The sequence below is a fragment of the Manis javanica genome, chromosome 3, assembly GCF_040802235.1.
Source record: "Manis javanica isolate MJ-LG chromosome 3, MJ_LKY, whole genome shotgun sequence".
NCBI classification, from domain to species: Eukaryota; Metazoa; Chordata; class Mammalia; order Pholidota; family Manidae; genus Manis; species Manis javanica.
This window is the reverse complement of record NC_133158.1, coordinates 137,074,409-137,091,815: the sequence shown is the minus strand read 5'-3', so window position 1 is coordinate 137,091,815 and position 17,407 is coordinate 137,074,409. Positions and strand designations below refer to the sequence as shown.

General features: G+C 37.4%; 1 pseudogene; it reads left to right on the top strand.

The window, feature by feature from the left end:
* LOC108391641 (uncharacterized) overlaps positions 1 to 17,042 on the top strand; it is a 29,693-nt pseudogene extending 12,651 nt beyond the window's left edge.
* Positions 17,043 to 17,407: the final 365 nt, after the last annotated feature.

Here is a 17,407-nt window from a genome sequence, read left to right as displayed (position 1 = left end):
ATCATACAACATATTCTGGTCAGTAAATATGCTGTCCAGAACAAGCAAGATGACCAGACCTCAAATATTTCATTCAATGCTACACATTTTAAGAGCAATGTCGATAAACTGACATTTTCCCAAGGAGAACCACATGTTCTTCCTGGATAGTTAATTACTTTAAATATCTGTGAGTAACAATTGTACGACTTGGGAAGAAGATAACAACTGCTTTCAAACACTGGAAATAGTAGTCACATGGAGAAGGACTCTTTTGTGTAGGCTCAAAAGACAGAACTTTTATAATGAAAGCAAGTTGGAAGGATTTTGTGGCCCATATAAAGAAAAGCTTTTAACAATTACAACTGTTCTAAAATGGATGCGATTTCTCATGAGATATTGAACAAATATTAAAGGATGATTTATAAAAGTGGTGTAAAGTGAATTCATGAGTGGGTACATATATTTATTTCTGTTGTCATTTACTATCAAACATAAATCAGTTGCAGGTGTTAGACATGCAAAGTTAGATAAGAACACAAAATTTAGATTGGGCTAAGATGACTTCTCTGAGCACACCATTAGATATTTGGAGTTCAAGCTGGCTGAATGTTTGGAACAGATTTGCATTCTTTATATACATAAAAGTGTAAATATGTTGCCAGCTGATAATTCTCTTCTCTCTTATTTTAAAGATTCCATCAGATTCTTTAAAATACCTCACTTGGCACAATACAGAACAGCATGACATTCAAGGAAGTCAAATGAGTTGCCCAAGAGTAGAAGAAGGTAAAAGAACAAATGTGTTTTCTTTGTCTTTCATGTTCTGAATAGATTTTTTATGGATTAAGATATTACAAAAAAAATGTACTATTGGAAATAGGAAGTGTTTCTTTTTCAAGAACATAAAATTAGTAATACAGTGAAGCCACCTTTAAAAGCATATTCACTTATCTGATTATATAAACAATGCATATTCAGTATTAAATATTGGAAAAATAGAAAGCTAAAGGAGAATTTATAATTCAGTCATACAGAAGTAGCCACTGTAACTTTTATTTTGGTTTACTCTTTTTTTGAAAAGCATATATATATATATTTTGTACAAATATATATATATATATATATTTGTACAAAATTATATGAACAATTTTGTTTGAGTTTTCTCACTTGAGTATTGTAAGCATTTTTTCCATGTTATTAACATTACCCAAAATGTTTTTTAAAGGCTGCAAAATTTACATCATATGGATATTATTAAATTTACTTAATCAATGATTTTTGTTAGCTATTTAGTTTATTTACTATATTTCATGAATAATAGTGTTTATTTCAATGGATAACATTAATCTGATTTAATTCTACATTGGTTTTTTTTTCTTTTTATTGGCAAATAAAATATACATGTTTAATGTGTACAACTTATATAGAGATATACATATGAATTATATATATACTTACATAAATATTGTGAAATAATGATCACAGATAAGATAGTTAATACATCCTTCAGCACAGCTGGTACTATTTTCATTTATCCCTATGATTTTTTTTTCCCCTTTCTTTTTTCCCGCCCTTGTCCCTCCCTTCCCACCCATCCTCCCCAGTCCCTTTCCGTTTGGTAACTATTAGTCCATTCTTGGGTTCTGTGATTCTGCTGCTGTTTTGCCCCTTCAGTTTTCCTTTGTTCTTACACTCTACATATGAGTGAGATCATTTGGTACTTGTCTTTCTCAGCCTGGCTTATTTTACTGAGCATAATACCCTTTAGCTCCATCCATGTTGTTGCAAATGGTAGGATCTGTTTTTTCTTATGGCTGAGTAATATTCCATTGTGTATATATACCACATCTTCTTTATCCATTCATCTACTGATGGACATTTAGGTTGCTTCCATATCTTGGCTATTGTAAATAGTGCAGCAATAAACATAGGGGTGTATCTGTCTTTTTCAACCTGGAGTGCTGCATTCTTAGGGTAAATTCCTAGAAGTGGAATTCCTGGGTCAAATGGTAAGTCTATTTTCAGCATTTTGAGGAACCTCCATACTGCTTTCCACAATGGTTGAACTAATTTACATTCCCACCAGCAGTGTAGGAGGGTTCCCCTTTCTCCACAACCTCGCCAACATTTGTTGTTGATTGTCTTTTTGATGATGGTGATCCTTACTGGTGTGAGGTGATATCTCATTGTGGTTTTAATTTGCATTTCTCTGATGACAAGCGATGTGGAGCATCTTTTCATGTGTCTGTTGGCCATCTGAATTTCTTCTTTAGAGAACTGTCTTTTCAGCTCCTCTGCCCATTTTTTAATTGGATTATTTGCTTTTTGCTTGTTGAGGTGGGTGAACTCTTTATATATTTTGGATGTCAAGCCTTTATCGCATCTGTCATTTATGAAGATATTTTCCCATACTGTAGGATACCTTTTTGTTCTATTGATGGTGTCCTTTGCTGTACAGAAGCTTTTTAGCTTGATATAGTCCCACTTGTTCATTTTTGCTCTTGTTTCCCCTGCCCGGGGAGATATGTTCATGAAGAAGTCACTCATGTTTATGTCCATGAGATTTTTGCCTATGTTTTTTTCTAAGGGTTTTATGGTTTCATGACTTACATTCAGGTCTTTGATCCATTTGGAATTTACTTTTGTGTATGGGGTTACACAGTGATCCAGTTTCATTCTCTTACATGTAGCTGTCCAGTTTTGCCAGCACCATCTGTTGAAGAGACTGTCATTTCCCCATTGTATGTCCATGGCTCCTTTATCCTATATTAATTGGCCATACATGTTTGGGTTAATGTTTGGAGTCTCTATTCTGTTCCACTGGTCTGTAGCTCTGTTCTTGTGCCAATACCAAATTGTCTTGATTACTGTGGCTTTGTAGTAGAGCTTGAAGTTGGGGAGTGAGATCCCCCCCACTTTATTCTTCTTTCTCAGGATTGCTTTGGCAATTCAGGGTCTTTGGTGGTTCCATATAAATTTTTGAACTATTTGTTCCAGTTCATTGAAGAATGCTGTTGGTAATTTGATAGGGATTGCATCAAATCTGTATATTGCTTTGGGCAGGATGGCCAATTTGACGATATTAATTCTTCCTAACCAGGAGCATGGGATGAGTTTCCATTTGTTAGTGTCCTCTTTAATTTCTCTTAGAAGTGTCTTATAGTTTTCGGGGTATAGGTCTTTCACATCCTTGGTTAAGTTTATTCCTAGGTATTTTATTCTTTTTGATGCAATTGTGAATGGAATTGTTTTCATGATTTCCCTTTCTAGTAGTTCATTGTCAGTGTATAGGAAACCCACAGATTTCTGTGTGTTAATTTTGTATCCTGCAACTTTGCTGAATTCTGATATTAGTTCTAGTAGTTTTGCAGTGGAGTCCTTAGAGTTTTTTATGTACAATATCATGTCATCTGCAAATAGTGACAGTTTGACTTCTTCTTTACCAATATGGATTCCTTGTATTTCTTTGTTATGTCTGATCACCGTGGCTAGGACCTCCAGTACTATGTTGAATAATAGTGGGGAGAATGGGCATCCCTGTCTTGTTCCCGATCTCAGAGGAAAAGCTTTTAGTTTCTCACTGTTCAGTATAATGTTGGCTGTGGGTTTATCATATATGGCCTTTATTATGTTGAGGTACTTGCCCTCTATGCAAATTTTGTTGAGAGTTTTTATCATGAATGGATGTTGAATTTTGTCAAATGCTTTTTCAGCATCTATGGAGATGATCATGTGATTTTTGTCCTTCTTTTTGTTGACGTGGTGGACAATGTTGATGGATTTTCGAATGTTGTATTATCCTTGCATCCCTGGGATGAATCCCACTTGGTCATGGTGTATGATCCTCTTGATGTATTTTTGAATTCGGTTTGCTAATATTTTGTTGAGTATTTTTGCATCTACGTTCAACAGGGATATTGGTCTGTAGTTCTCTTTTTTGGTGGGGTCTTTGCCTGGTTTTGGTATTAGGGTGATGTTGGCTTCATAGAATGAGTTTGGGAGTATTCCCTCCTCTTCTATTTTTTGGAAAACTTTAAGGAGAATGGGTATTATGTCTTCTCTGTATGTCTGATAAAATTCAGACGTAAATCCATCTGATCCAGGGGTTTTGTTCTTGGGTAGTTTTTTTATTACTGCTTCAATTTTGTTGCTGGTAATTGGTCTGTTCAGATTTTCTGTTTCTTTCTGGGTCAGTCCTGGAAGGTTGTATTTTTCTAGGAAGTTGTCCATTTCTCCTAGGTTTTCCAGCTTGTTAGCTTATAGGTTTTCATAGTATTCTCTAATAATTCTTTGTATTTCTGTGGGGTCCATCTTGATTTTGCCTTTCTCATTTCTGATTCTGTTGATGTGTGTTGACTCTCTTTTACTCTTGATAAGTCTGGCTAGAGGCTTATCTATTTTGTTTATTTTCTCGAAGAACCAGCTCTTGGTTTCATTGATTTTTTTCTATTGTTTTATTCTTCTCTGATCTTTATTATGTCCCTCCGTCTGCTGACCTTAGGCCTCATTTGTTCTTCTTTTTCCAATTTTGATAATTGTGACATTAGACTATTCATTTGGGATTGCTCTTCCTTCTTTAAATATGCCTGGATTGCTATATACTTTCCTCTTAAGACTGCTTTTGCTGCATCCCACAGAAGTTGGGGCTTTGTGTTGTTGTTGTTGTCATTTGTTTCCATATATTGCTGGATCTCCATTCTAATTTGGTCATTGATCCATTGATTATTTAGGAGCATGTTGTTAAGCCTCCATGTGTTTGTGAGCCTTTTTGCTTTCTCTGTAAAATTTATTTCTAGTTTTATACCTTTGTGGTCTGAAAAGTTGGTTGGTAGGATTTCAATCTTTTGTAATTTATTGAGGCACTTTTTGTGGCCTAGTATGTGGTCTATTCTGGAGATGTTCCATGTGCACTTGAGAAGAATGTGTATCCTGTTGCTTTTGGATGTAGAGTTCTACAGATGTCTATTAGGTCCATCTGTTCTAGTGTGTTGTTCAGTGCCTCTGTGTCCTTACTTATTTTCTGTCTGGTGGATCTGTCCTTCGGAGTGAGTGGTGTGTTAAAGTCTCCCAAAATGAATGTATTGCATTCTATTTCCTCCTTTAGTTCTGTTAATATTTGTTTCACATATATTGGTGCTCCTGTGTTGGGTGCATGTATGTTTATAATGGTTACATCCTCTGTTGGACTGAGCCCTTTATCATTATGTAGTGTCCTTCTTTATCTCTTGTTAATTTCTTTGTTTTGAAGTCTATTTTGTCTGATACTAGTATTGCAACACATGCTTTTTTCTCCCTATTGTTTGAATGAAATATCTTTTTCCATCCCTTGACTTTTAATCTGTGCATGTCTTTGGGTTTGAGGTGAGTCTCTTGTAAGCAGCATATAGATGGGTCTTGTGTTTTTATCCATTCAGTGACTCTGTGTGTTTTGATTGGTGCATTCAGTCCATTTACATTTAGGGTGATTATTGAAAGATAAATACTTATTGCCATTGCAGGCTTTAGATTCATGCTTACCAAAGTTTCAAGGTTAGCTTCTTTACTACCTTACTGTCTAACTTAACTCACTTATTGAGCTATTATAAATGCAGCCTGATGATTATTTCTCTCCCTTTTTATTCCTCCTCCTCCATTCTTCATATGTTGGGTGTTTTGTTCTGTGCTCTTTTTAGGAGTGCTCCCATCTAGAGAAGTCCCTCTAAAATACCCTGTAGAGGTGGTTTGCGGAAGGCAAATTCCCTCAACTTTTGCTTGTCTGGGAATTGTTTAATCCCTCCTTTATATTTAAATGATAATCGTGCTGGATACAGTATCCTTCGTTCAAGGCCCTTCTGTTTCATTGCATTAAATATATCATGCCATTCTCTTCTGCCCTGTAAGGTTTCTGTTGAGAAGTCTGATGATAGCCCGATGGGTTTTCCTTTGTAAGTGACCTTCTTTCTCTCTCTGACTGCCTTTAATACTGTGTCCTTGTCCTTGATCTTTGCCATTTTAATTATTATGTGTCTTGGTGTTGTCCTCTTTGGGTCCCATCTCTTGGGAGTTCTGTGTGCCTCCATAGTCTGAGCAACTATTTTCCCCCCCAGTTTGGGGAAGTTCTTAGCAATTATTTCTTCAAAGACACTTTCTATCCCTTTTTCCCCTCTCTTCATCTTCTGGTACCCCTATAATGTGGATATTGTTCCTTTTGGATTGGTCACACAGTTCTCTTAATATTGTTTGATTCCTGGAGATCCTTTTATCTCTCTCTCATCAGCTTCTATGGTTACTGTTCTCTGGTTTCTATTCCATCAATGGCCTCTTGCATCTTGTCCATTCTGCTTATAAATCCTTCCAGAGTTTGTTTCACTTCTGTAATCTCCCTCCGGACATCTGTAATCTCCCTCCGGACTTCATCCCTTAGCTCTTGCAAATTTCTCTGCAGCTTTGTCAGCATGTTTATGATTTTTATTTTGAATTCTTTTTCAGGGAGACTGGTTAGGTCTATCTCCTTCTCAGGTGTTGTCTCTGTGATTTTTGTCTGTCTCAGATTTTGCCTTTTCATGGTGATAGAGATAGTTTGCGGAGCTGGGGCGAGTGACGGCTGGGAGAACATCCCTTCATTTGGTTTGTTGCCTTCCTCTCCTGGAAGAACAGCGACCTCTAGCGGCTTGTGCTGGGCAGCTGTGCACAGACTGGATCTCTGATTCTTGCCAGGCTGCTATGTAGTTTAGCTCTGCAGTTGCTGTGGGCGTGGCCTGCCTCGGGCTGCTGTTCCGATATGGCAGAGCTATGTTGGAGGGGAAACAGCTGAGAGGCTGTTTATCTCCGTGAGGGGCCTCCTGGCCACCCTGCTGCACAGGGGGTTAGGGTGCCCAGAGTTCCCCAGTATTCCCAGCTTCTGGGCTAAGTGTCCTGGGACTCTCCCATCCAGCTGTGGGGTCCCTGTCCCTTTAAGACTTTCAAAAAGCACTTGCTTTTCTTTGTTTCCAGGGCGCCGGCTGCAGGGACCCGCTCACAGGTCTTACTATCCTGTTTCCCTAGTTTCCAGCACCCCAGCATGCATTGTGTCTGCGCTCTGGTGTGGATGGCCAAGGCTGGGTGTTTAGCCATCATGGGCTCCCTCTCCCTCCCTGCTCCAACTCCTCTCCTCCCGCCGGGAGCTGGAGTGAGGGGCACTCGGGTCCCGCCGGGCCAGGGCTTGTATCTTACCCCCTTCGCAAGGCGCTGGGTTCTCGCAGGTGTGGATGTAGCCTGGCCGTTGTCCTGTGTCTTCTGGTCTCTCTTTTAGGGAGAGTTGTATTTGTTGTATTTTCAAAAATATATGTGGTTTTGGGAGGAGATTTCTGCTGCTCTACTCACACCGCCATCTTGGCTCTCTCTACATTGGTTTTTAAAACACCAAAAGGAAATCTAAGTAGTCTCATATAATATTTTTACTAAGCATTTTAAATTTGGTAGAATAACCAATGTTTTGCTTACTATTTTTTCCACCATATCAGATTTTACAAGTGTACTAGTGTGACAGTATGAAGTTATCTGCAGCCCCTGATACATATAATGTTTTAATTTCTATAAGTAGCTTCCAATAGACTAAAAATTATGTAAGAATAGGGACTGTGCATTTCTCATGTGTCTTTTATCTCCCATAAGCTGATGAAATAACATTAAGCATAATTCATGCTTCAGTGAGTTTTTATTCTTTATAAAACACCGAATACCTTGACTATGTTCCATTTGTATTCTCAGACTTATGGATATATTGTATATTGTACAATTGTAATATAGATTTAGAAGAAGTTGCTTTAGAAACATTCATCTGTCCATATCTCCCACTCAGCTGCATTGTTTTAACCACAAAATCCCTTTTTTTATTTCATTCAAATTCAGTTGATGAAGATAAATTAAAATAGCATTTTCTGAAACTGAGTTATATATATTCTTATGTTTTAACTCTGTTGGCTCTATTTGCAGCTAAATACTGGTTCCTTTTTAAAAATACTAGTATATAGTACTACTAGAGGCAAATTTGAGTTGTCCTTTGGGGACCTTACAGAGAATGATTTTCAAAGAGCTACAAGTTACAAGGTATTAGGAAGGAAGAAGAAGAGAGGATTGGAGGCTGTGTGTGTGTGTCACGTGTGTCAGGAGTTAATCAGCAAAAGGAAAAGAGGGCTACATCAGGGCTAAAGTGAGCAGAGTTCAGTTGGTTCTTAAACTTTAGTGTGTGGACAAATTACCTGGTGATGCATGGAAAATGCAGATCCCAGGCCCTGCTCCCAAAGAATCTGATGTACTGTTTTCATTTGTAAAAATTATCACTGGAAATGCAGTTGCAGATGATCTGAGAGCCATACAATGAGAAACACTGGTTTAGGTGGTTTGGTGGGGAGAGAGGGAAGGAAGGCATTTGAGTAGAAAGCCAAAAGATTGATAAAGTAAGGGTGCTAGCATTTATGTGTGTGTGTGAGGGGGTGGTTGATAGGTGTGCCATACAAAACAATTGCAAAAAGAAATTGTAATCTGAGCACAGGTGGAGAGCTGAGGTTTAGATAAGATTGCTATGGGGAAGTTGGGGTTCCTATGGCCAGGATCCTCACTGAACTTACACCACTTGATGATGTAACTGGCCTGTTGCTAGGCTACCACTTCCATATCTTTAGGCAATAAGCTATTATTGCACTATATAGAGAGCTCGGCCCAGTGCTCTAGGCAGAGGCCAAGATGCTAGTGCTCGACCTCCTGCTGGAAGAACAAGCCAGGTAATAAACTCTTTCACCCCAAAGAACGTTTTGCTGTTGTCTTGTCAATGGGTTTCAGCCCCGGGCAAGTTTGCTATGGATTCAGTGTGACCAAAGAAATTGACAGCAAAATGTTCTTTGGGGTGAAAGGGTTATACCCAACTTTATTCTCATAGTGGCAGGTCAGTCACTAGAATCCCATTCACTCAGAGCAAGTCTGCATGCAGCAAGCCGGTCTCTGCCTCTGGGCCTCTCTAACTACACAGCTGTCCTCTGGCCCTCTGTCCTCAGCATGGCCACTGCTCCAGCCTCTGCTCTCCTGCAGCCTTGCAGTCGTGCCACTGTGTCATGCCCAGAGCACTAGGCAGAGCTCTTTATGTAGAGTCAACAGCCATGTATTGCCCACAGGGGTGCAGTGAGCTAGTCAACCAGGGCCCAGTGAGAATCCTGGCCACAGGAACTCTCATTTTATCCACAGCTGTCAATTTCTTTGGTCACATTGGATTCATAGCCAACTTGCCCAGGGCTGAAACCCATTGGCAAGACAATTGCCAAATGGAAGAAACTGGAGGTCAATGACAGGAAAATAAAATGTAGAAGTAAACTAAACATGAGCATGTGTAAAGGGAGTCCAATGGCTTCCCTCCTTCCCTGATTTAAGCAGGCAGGTCATGTGCTGAGGTCATCACCCAACAAAATGAAGCCCACACAATGACCACAATGGCCATTGGTGCAGAGGATAGCATTGCTCTGTGGAGATGAGGCACATTTTCCTTCCATAGATCATTAACACCGCCTACTCTCTTGGAAATGACTAGCTGTAAAAGGAATGGAGCATGATCAGGGGATGGAAAACATTGGAAAATTCCATCACCTCAAACTATGAAGAAAACAGATGTTCCTTGTTCATTGCCCTTAATTTCACTTAAGTTTTTGTGTGTGTGTGTGTGTGAGAGGGAGAACAAGTGTTTTTCAAAAGCATTCTGTGAAGAATTATCCTCTTAGGTTAGATCCTGAAACAACAAAACCACTTCAGCTGATCTCAGCTGCCCTAATTATACATCCAAGAAGAGTTCCCAAGAGAAGAAAGATTATCTGGTGTGTGATAAACAGCAACTTCCAAGGCTTTGATAGCCCAATTAAGACTGACTTAACTCCTTCCAGTTAAATAAAGCAAAAGAGCAAACTGCTGGTGGAATTCTTTTAAGCAATGGATGCTTTCTGTTGGAAAAACCCCCCAGTAAGTTAATTCAGTCACTGCTGCTACGAGTTAGAAACCCAGATGAGGGACAAAGAGCATGCTCAGAGCTGGTAGTGAAAGCCAACATCCCTGGGCTGTCAGATATTCCAGACTTTAGCTCTCAGCTGCTAAGATATATCTTCAATTACCAAGCAAGTCTGGGTTAAAAAAAAAAATTCCATTTAATGCAACTCACAGTGGAAGTGACCTTTGGCCTCCAACTTCAAAGAAATCTTTGAAAGCTGCTTTAGAAAGAAATAATTGAAATAGCAGAGGATCGATAAAACTCAAACAAACAATACAGGGTAGAGTTTAATAACCCTAGAGTATGTATTGCACAAAGAAAGCTACCAAGTGTGAGGGGGATATTAAAGACAATAGAGCCCAAGGTCTCTCTAGTCAATTAGATGATTGTTCCAGTTTTTCCAGTTCTATGACTTTTAACTCCAGTCATCCTAATCTATGAAGAACATAATTTGCTAATGAGAATTTTTATTTGTAAATTGTTTGATATTATAATTGAGGTGAGTTCCTGAGTGGCAACAATACAGTTTATTATGAGAAAAATGCCTCAAAAGGCTAGTTACACCTTGGCTTCCACCTGCACCTGATGAAAGAACTGAAGTTTGGCTCAAAATAATGAAATATTGGACTGTTTTACTGCCTTCTATAAATCCTTCACAAGTGGACTCATTATCTCTCATCATACTCCAGGCAAACCTCCCACAAAAGCAAAGTTTGTTCCTGATGCCCTTAGTACCCTTTTTCTGTGTTCTTTTCCCCTTAGAAATGAGGGGAATCATGTATTCCAAATAATGGAGCAGGGGAGGAGCGGGGGAAGTGCATACAAACGGTATCAGGTATGACTCAGAAAAGTACGATGTATTGGAGTTGGGAGGGAATTGCAATCATTTAGCTTAAGACTGCTGTCAGAGGCCCTGTTGAATCCTAACAGGGTGAAGTTTGCCTGGCCTAGAACAATAGCGTGTAGGTATCTATGGCAATAAGAAAGCATATGTTGGTCTAGGATAGTGTTATTCTATTAGAAAAGTAATAGAAATCAGTATTTTTATAAAGCATTTTGAACTTCAAACAAACATAATTTTTCATCAAATTCAGCTTATGTAGGGCCCTTGAGTCTAGTCTACCCATGCATCTTTTCCAGATGTAGAAACTGAAGCTCAGAAAATTAAAATTAGTCATCTGGAGTTATACAATTACCTCACACCTAACTCTAGACTAGAAACAGGATATTCTTTCCCTAACCCTGGAAGTTTTGTGCAAACCTAATTAGGAGGACGATAGGGTTGGAAAATAGTGGGAAATGAGTTTGTAAGTGGAAATTGGGATATGGTTGTGGAAAACCTTCCTTGACAAACTAGGATTTTCCATTTTTATTTGGTGGGTGATAAGACATTTCTGAAATATTTTGAACATGTGAGTCCTATGGTAAACTTGTGTTTTAGTAAGGCTGAATAGCAATCCATATAATTCATATTGAAAGAGAAAAGACTGTAAACAAAGAGATCCAAAAGAAATTAGTTACAGTTCAGGCAAGGAAGATATGAGGGTCTGGATGTTAAAAAGGAAGGGACAGAGTGGAATCTGATAGGACTGGCGAGCTGAATTGAGTGACAAAAGGGAAAGTCAGAGGTGGCTTCACATTCCCAAAGAGAAAATCATGAAGATTGAAGTCACTGTACTGGTGATTTTTCTCACTTGCTTGGGCTAGACATAATTTGTAGGGTTGAAAGTTAACTCCTTTTGCTACTGTTCACATTATTTGGGGATAATAGAATGCAGATCACATTTTCCTCAATCTTAATACCAAGTGGAAGTTAAAACAACAGGAAGAGCTGCAGAAGAGTTGCTCTTCAGACAGGAAGGAGGAGTGGGCCTTGCCTCCATGGAAAAGAGTCCTTGAAAAAAACAAATGGGAAACACGGCTACAAGAAAATTGGGAGGACTGCATGGTGAGCTTTAAAATCAGAAAAAAAAGCCTATTTTTCTCATTGATTAAATTACAGCATTTTTTAAGGAAACTGCCAGCATAAAGATAGTAACTTAGGGCATCTCTTCAGAGCTTCCTCTAAAACTAGCGATGTTTGACCTTCTCCATCTTTCTATTCACCCCTTCTTTTTCATGGCGTGCTACTTATTTTCTAAAATTTATTTTATCCTGATATTGCTGAACTTTGGAATAGTTTAAAATATTTAAAATAAAATTGTTTCTTTCGATAATCGTGCCATAATCCTTTCCAATGAGTCATGATGCAATCTGGAATCCCTGAAACAATGCATTAAGCCAAAAGTTTTGGTCAGCTGGGGCAGCCAGTCTGGTCCGAGCAGAGCTAGCCTAGAGCAAATCAGACTTTTCACCAGTGAAGGATGTGAGCTGTCTGTCCATGCCATTGGCAACGACCCACCAGGGGCACAGCCAGCACCAGACCAGCCCAGGCAGTCAGTCGGCCTGAGCACTACAAAGCTCTGGGGCTGTGATCATCCAAGCTTCTAATTTGGCTGGATCAAGTCATGTTTGGGCAAAGGACTGAAGATTTAAGTGGGGAAGAGAAGTGTTGGTAGCAGTAAAAGAGTAAATAAACTTCACAACAGAGTGGGATGCCAAGGTTTTTGTTTTTCGAAGTGATCAAGTTGTCCATGAAGATTTCAGGAAGTCTTCCAGAAATGAGACTGAGTTTAAAACCTTCTTGTTGGGGTCTCTTGAAGCCTCTTTTGCTTCACAGATTGATCTTGCGTGTCATAGATTATAGAATTAGGGGGTGAGAAGGAGCTTCAGAGAGGGTCTGGTGTAAACTCCTTTCATTCAAAAAGGAGAGGGGAGTCCAGAAAAAGCAATGATTTGCCCAAGGTTACACAAGTTGTAAGTGAAAAGATATGAAAATAGAATATTGTTTTCCTGCACAGTGCTTTCTTTTCTTTTTAAATTAATTTATAACTATTCATATGTAATGGATCAATTCTAATCTTAAAAATTTAAACAGTACACCTATGTATTTAAAAAATGTTAAATAATAACACTTAAACCTTTGCCCTCCACTCTCAGGACTCTCTTTAGAGGAAATCAGTTCAGGGTATACATGCGTTCATTCTTTACAGCTGCCACTTAAACCATGGATACAACTGTAAAGGCCAGTAGAGACTTGCTAATAAATTATCATAGCAAATTAACTGGCCTTGAGATGACTAAACAAGAATGGCCAAATAAACTCTAACCTACCATAGAAAACTTAATTAGGAAATAGTGGTCAAGAAAAGCCTCTCTGAGGAGGTGATATTTAATATAGAAATAATAGATATAATCTTTTTATCATTTCTTTAGCTTTGTTTCAAAATTAAGACGTTTTGGAAAATGTAATTAAAGTATCAAATTTTATAAACTTTAATGTCTAAAAATATTAATACCTTGATCTTTTTAAAGAAAGATATATTTCTATTTCTTTAAAAATAGCAAATTATTTTCCTTCAAATTTTTAAAAAAGGATTGCCACTTTAATACTTTTTATTGACAGAAATTGATGGCAAAATTATGAAAATACAAAAATTGAGTTGCCTTTTAACAATTGAGTTTACAAGAGCAATGCTATCACTGAGAGTGGTTTCAATTTTATTTACATCAAAGTTGACTGATGTTAAATATAAAAATAAAATATCCCACATCTTTGAAGTATGCCAAGTCATTTTTAGGTATGCATCCCTAATTACTTTAAAACAAAATAATAGTTTTCATTTTTTGAATGATGATATCTTACCCTGAAATTTGTATAAATACAATTTCTGTGTATTTTCAGGGAGACTAGAGATAACTAATCGTTTAAATCAGTAATTCCCAAAGAGAGTTTTATCCTTCCCTCTCCACCACTACAGAATTTCAGATTCTGTCTGAGGACCCTGCTCTCTCCCTCCGCCTCACTACAACCTTGTACATAATTCTAATCAGTATCTTCACTCTCCTTCCTGTCAGAATCTCTGCAACATGGTTGTGGGTGTTTGGATGTGTGGGTATTTCAGAGGACCAAAAAAAAAAACAGGCAAAATGCACTGATTTAAATTATATATACAACAGATTTTTAATTAATAACTATTTTTAAATGCTGACAAATAACTTGCTTTTTTTTTTTTTTTGCTTTTCCCTTCAGAATCTGGACATTTCACTTCAGGATTTGGGGAACCCTTATCAACCTGCAAATTTTAACAGGATTCTTAGAAGACTAATTCAAGTCAAAACCCTCTGGTTACTGGATAATTTACTGTTGAATTTAAGTGCCATATGATTGCCAAGGTACCTGCTCCTTAGCATGCCCAGTTACTAAGTTAAAGGCAAATCTTTGCTATTTGAATACATATGACTATTGTCTGTACATATTGCAGCTTGCCTCATGTGATCAAGTCTTAAAGGTGATAGTGCTAAATGATGCCTGGGCATGGCAAAAAGGGAAATTTACATATCAAAATATCACACTTCAGAGGGAAAAATCTATTTCAAATTAATATTGTTATCAATTTTTAGGGGAGTCGTTTGTAATAGAATCATATTGGCAGAAAAAGCTTGCTCTGTTCCTTGTGTTATAAATTATAAATGCAATTACTTTATAGATATATTATCATTGTAAGATGGCAATTTTTAGTCATATTTATTGAGCACCTATGGGGAAAGATTCTATAGGTAGCTGACAAGTCTTGGCTCCAGGGTCATATTCTAATGGAGGAATGAAAGTTGCCAATCTGAATAGTGACAGAAACAAACTTAAAGTCTTAAAAATTATATGGACTCCTTGGGAGTCTTCCAAGGCTCCCAAACTACTGATGTTAAAGATACTCTGCCTCTCTGCTCAGGATTGCTTGAGAACTTTGAGTTTCGGTAGCAATCAGAAAAGCAGAGAGAGGAGAGAATCAGGAGGTGAAGGAAATAGAGTAGCCACTAAAAGAAAGGGTAAATCCTAGAGCAGGTTAAGCTCCATCTGTGAGCTTTGGCTGGGACAGAACTGCAAACAGAAACCATTGCAGCTGCCCAGGGGAGTTATGCAGATGGAGGGAGTAAAGAATATTCAGTGTGTCTGGCTATCTTTGGCCATTTTCAAAGCCTCTCCAAAATCTTAGATATGCAAAACATTTGATTTTACTGACATTAAAAAATAAATAAATTGGAAACACCCAAATAATTTTTTTCAAAAGAAACATCATTACCATAAATAAACAATCAGTAGCTCTTTATAGTGATTTACTCAGTTGTGGTTTGTTTTGGTTTTTGCTTGGTTGTGTGTATTTGTGTGTGTTGTGTATGGCCAGACTCTCCTAGAGATACAATAGTGATGCATTAATTATATTTTTCTAATACACAATTGAATAAACACACAACAAAAATAAATTTTTAGTAGTCATATAGCATGCTTTTGAAACACTGAACTTGGAGAATCTGAACTTGACTTTATCCAGATCAATAGACTTCCAAATCTTTACTAGCTTATGTAAAAGAGAGATTGAGAGAGAGAAACCAGAATCATCAAAGATGACCTAGTTTTAGTGTTCACCAGATGTATTCTTTTGACCTTTCTTTTTTTAGAAATAGGATATATAATAACAAAGTTATATACTTTCAATTCCAACCTTACAACTGTAAAACAATGTATCAAGGGAGGAAAAAAATGATGCATAAATATTCATAGCCTCCTTCCCTTCTGCCCCAAAGGAAAAACCACAGTTGATTTGCTACTCTTCTCCCCTAACATTATTCTACTGAACGGGATCAGTGATGGAGTAAATCTGAGAGACTGAAAGGGTGGCAGGATATACACTGAAAATGAGAGAATGACTGGTAGGCCAGAAAAGAACAGATTTCCAAGGAGAACTGAGAGGGGGCAGAGGGACAGGAACAGCTTGGGCTGGTTTTCAGTTAGAAGTTGCCATAGTATTAAAGAGCTCCTAAAGGTTATGTGTAACTTGGAAAAGAGTAGAAATTAAAAGTTATCAAAGATATTAGGCCTGTGTGAAATATCCATATGGAGAGGGAATGAAAGGAAACAAGGTAAATGAAAATAACAGATGTGAAAAAATTCTAATGAAATCTGGGTGAGTTCACACTGATTTGTTTTTCTAATGCTGCTATATGGCAATCCTATGTCTCTTTAGCACCATCTTTTCCTTTAGCAATAATTATTTACCAAGTGTCTTTGTGAGGTACAAGGCCCATAAATAAGTTTGCTGTGTTTCTCTCAGGGTCTTAAGATCCAACTTATACATAAAGGAGCTTTTTCCTTAATGCAAGGTGTTAGTGATAGATTTTGAATTATTTTCTCCATTTGTACAGTCTTACACAATCAGGGTTTTAAGGCAAAAATACTGAGAGGCATTAAATATATTCAACCTAAATGCCTAACATATTTCTTCTTCTAAGGATTCCTTTTAGTTTTATATAAAAATAACTTTTTTTCTGATTTAAAATGCTATTTTCTCAATACAGAATGTAAGTATGGAAAAATAGAAGGAAAATTAACCATAATGTCACTACTTAGAGGTAATAAATACTCTTCATATATTATTATATTTCTTTCTGTTGAACTTTTATGCTGCTGAGATTATATGCAGCCATTCAGGATGTTTTGGGAGTCTACCATGGACTGAATACTATGCCAAGTACCAAGTGTATACATTGGAAAAGAAAACAGATTCTTGTGCTCAGCAAGCTTATGGTCTCATATGTCCTACTTATTTTCTGTTAATTTTTAATGTAAATGTTTCTCTTTTCCTACACATCACATTTGTAGAAAATATCACTGTCACTCCTTTGAGAGGTTATGTTAGGTTGTGCTAGTCCTTTGCAAGATTTGGTAGTTAAACATCCTCTTCAGGAGACAAATCACAAGATATTTGTATTTTGTATCCAGCTGCAGAGTTTTAAATTTGAACAGAAACCATCTCACATCTTCCAAACAATTGCCAAAGATACCTCAAGGCATTTGTCCTTGGCTGAAAACCACACTGAGATGCTCACTGGGCTCTCTAGCTTACAGTGCACTCCACCAGAATCCCTTATGCTCAAGAGGAACCTTTGTGAATTCCACCAAAACTACTGGAAACATTAAGGCCCCTAGTACCTTTGGTCATTTTCTGTACTTCATTGAATATTATACTTTTAACAGTTGTTCACCTTTTGTTTAAATTCACTCAGCAAATAATTATTATACCTACTATGTGCTGATCATTTCATGCTTCTAATCTCATCCAAAGAACTTTGAACTCATCTTTGTCTTTTTTTAGTCTTTAATACACCCTTCTCTCAATTAATTTATGATTGCTGTACAAATTTTAGGCACCTCTTGTAATGTGACTTTACATATACAAAGATATTTCATTTTAGACTTTCAAATCCTTGCATTTTCTTTTAATGTTTAATAGATACTATGTATTTTTAAAAAATTCTAATTATAGATTACTTACCAAAATCCAT